Source organism: Dipodomys spectabilis, unplaced genomic scaffold (assembly GCF_019054845.1).
Source record: "Dipodomys spectabilis isolate Male_0828 unplaced genomic scaffold, ASM1905484v1 ptg000301l, whole genome shotgun sequence".
NCBI classification, from domain to species: domain Eukaryota; kingdom Metazoa; phylum Chordata; class Mammalia; order Rodentia; family Heteromyidae; genus Dipodomys; species Dipodomys spectabilis.
This window is the reverse complement of record NW_024870978.1, coordinates 12452703-12456463: the sequence shown is the minus strand read 5'-3', so window position 1 is coordinate 12456463 and position 3761 is coordinate 12452703.

Here is a 3761-nt window from a genome sequence, read left to right as displayed (position 1 = left end):
TGTGGTCACACTTACTGACTATTTGCATATCTGATCATTGTTAATAAAATAGAACGTGTAAAGTAACAAAGAATAAAAACTGTGGACAGAACTCATTTATTTCTCTGGTTCCGCTAAGTTAGACTATTATAGAAAAGTTTACTTTTCTACAGAGCTGTTCCAAGGACCAAACATGAGTATGTCCACAGGCTTTTCAGGGTTTGCCTAGCAAGGTGCTGCTTCTTTGGCCTTCAGCACACTGAGAAGTTCCACTAATATTAGCTTATTGTTGTCTTGTTTATGAGAGGAATATGGGAGCCTAAGATGAGCGATACTTGTTCCCAACCTTGGAAGGCAGAAATCTGTACAATTACAACTAAACGGACGAGAGGCCTCTGTGCCTCTCTCCAACTGCTCAGTGGAATTTCTGTCCTTTGAAGAGGGAGGATATAAGTGTTGTGTTTAAAAAAATTATGTTCTTTAAACATAAACATAAAAGCTCTCTAAAAACTCAGATATCTTACTAACCTTTAGTATTTTCTTCATTTGCTGTCTATCCTTAGGTTACTTCCAGACTATAATGGTAGTTGTTATATTTTTTAAACATTGGGGTATGCTGCATGCATTTTATCACAATCACCACTACTAAACCACTGCTGCACTTTTCTCTTTCTTTCTACCCTAACTCAGATGTGCAGGTCTCAGTCACTCCAGGGACAACAAGTCTGAGTAGAACATGTCTGATTTTGAAATTTCATATTCCAGAGAATGTATAATGGTCCCTTAACTTTTGCCATAGTGAGATAAGCTCCATGGCCTATTTCTTAAATGTGTTTTTCTGTCCTCTAATCCTACATGACACCGAATGGAAGATTTCTTCATATTGGATGAGAAAATATTTGAAATGATATTGCTTAAGTGGAAACTTAGAGGGTCTAGTGGAAATGGAGATAGGACTGATACAATGGTTTTCTAAGGTCCCAATGGAATAATCTGTTTTATATTCAATTTTTTCCAATTAAAGCACACACACACACACACACACACACACACACACACACACAATAGTCTAAAAGTGAAAAAAAAAACAAGAATGATAAATGATACGTGGGTTGTGAGAGAACAAGGAAGGTAAATTTGGAGGTAAATGAAGTTGGCAACTGTGATGGTTAATCTTGAGGATAAACTTAATTGAGATTGATTTGATTGTGTTTAGATGCACCCACCTAACTCTGGGTGTGTTTGGGGGGTTTCCATAGCAGACTAACTGAAGCAGATACGCCTCCTAAACATGGGTGGTATAGTCCCATAAACTGGCTTTCCATATGGAATTAAAGAGGAGAAAAGAGAATCCTCCCATGGAAGCACTCCCTCTCCCTCTCTTACTCCTCCCCCTTCTCCATGTCCACCATATTCTGCTCTGCCATGACTGCCTGAAATCTATGACACTGAGCAAAATAAATTCCTAAGATATTTCTGTCAAGTATTTTGTCATAGCAAAAAAAATTCATGATTACCACACAACCGAATTCTCCACTTCTACTTCTTGATTGATTGATTGATTGATTGATTGATTGATTGATTGATTGAGCCCTGCCTAGAACTGGAACTCAGTTCTAAGCACTGTCCGTGAGCCTAATTTGCTCAGTCAAGGGTAGTACTCTACCCCTTGAGGAACAATGCCGTTTCTAGCTTTTTCTAAGTACTTTATTAGACTTAAGAGTCTCATACATTTTCCTGGCCAGACTGGGTTAATCCACCATCCACAGATCTTAGCCTCCTAAGTAGCTAGGATTACAGGCTTGAGCTGCTTGTGCCTGACCACATTCCACCCCTTCTTCCTTCTTCTTGGTTCTTCCTCCTCTCCCCTCACAACCTTCCTCCTGCACACCATGCTAAATAAGTATAGGCTTTACCACTGAACTGGACAACCAGCCATAGGCTGCCATCTTTATTCAATGTAATAAAGAGATGACGTCAATGGGTTGCTGACTGTATGCTAGGCACCAACCCACCTTTTTCTTTGTGAACTTGGTAATAAACCTATGAGATAGGTAATCATTATCTTAGTCTTACAAACCAGGACACTGGAACAGAACCAATGATTTGCCAGGGCCAGTATCACAAAACTTAAATCCTGGTCAAACAAACATCTCAATCCAATTTCTGTAGTGAAGATCAGACTCAGACCCAGGCACTCTCCTCACTAGACAGCCATGTACTTAGTCACACCTCTGGGCATTCTTGATTCCTTGTTACAGGAATGTGAGGGTAGGGGATAACAAAAGCCACACACTAATGGAGTATTATTTGAAGGTGAGTTTTGCAATTGGAAAGTCCAGGAGAAAAGTCCCAGCTCCAGCATTTACTAACGTTTGACATCACATACAAGTAATTTCAAATTGTTTCCTGTGTTTCTGTATCTGGAAAATGGAGATAATCAGAACCCCTTCATTCATGAAGGAGCAAGTTCCCAGCAATGTGTAATTGGCTCAGCTGCAATCCTAACTACTAAAGAGGCTGAGATCAGAGTATCAAGGTTCAAGGCCAGTCTGAGCAGTAAAGTCTGTGAAACTTATTTCCAATTAATCACCAGAAAACCAAAAGTAGTGTAGTAATTCAAACTGGTAGAATGCTAGCCTTAAGCAGAAGAACTGAGGTACAGTGCTTGGGCCCCAAGTTCTAGCCTGACAACCAAAACCAACAACAACAAAGAGCAAGTTCCAATCATTTGTTTAACATAGTACATTGAGGCTGAAATCTGAGGATTGAAGTTCAAAGCCAGCCTAGGCAGCTAAATCTGAGAGTTTTATCTCCAATTAACGTACAAAAGCCAGAAGTACAGATGTGGCTGAAATGATAGAGCGCCAGTGACAGACAGCCACTCACTGCTTTTTCTTCAACCTGGCATAAGCCCAGCACAAATGGCCCAACAGCAGATGTTTGTTGGTGAGAAACTGAATGAGTGAACACTAAAAGGGGCCTCGCCTCCTCCCATCTTTTCATGTCCAGGCCCCCTCTGGCTGCACTGTTATCTGTTCTCTCATCCTGGGAAAATAACCAGAGCATAAAATGTGTCATATGAACCAGTTATAATTGTACACTTCAGTAGCTTTAAGTTTATTCACATTTTCATGCAGCCTCACTGATACCAACCTCTAGAACTTTCTCAGAATCCAACCTGAAATCAAGCACTTATTAAACAGCACCATCCATCCATCCATTTCCCCAGTCTCAGGAAACCTACCATTCTACTTCCTTTCTCACAATTTGACTGTTGCAGATCTCCTGTGAGTGGAGTCATGATATTCTAATGATAGTGATGTATGTCTATGTGTGTGTGTGTGTGTGTGTGTGTGTGTGTGTGTCATTGCTCATGCACACCCCAGTGTTATTGCTTGTACTCAGGTTCTGGGCAATATCCGTGGGATCTTTTGCCATTTCTACCATAAATTCACATTAGTTTTCTAAGGTAGTTAATTGGAAATGAGTCTCATAAAACTTCAATCCTCAGCTCTAAACTTCTTGAATAGCTAGAATTACAGCCTTGAGCCAACAACACATGGCTAGAGATGGTCTATTTTAACACATTATTTCTGCTAGCATGTAGTGCTTCATTTTTTAGTCAACATCAGTGTAAATATTGCCATGAAAATATTTTTGAAGGTGATTACCATTTTAATCACATGGGTAAATATAAACAGATAGATTTAAATAATTTTTAACATTGAGTAAAGAAGATTTATTACGGGCTGGGAATGTGGCTTAGTGTTAGAGTGCTT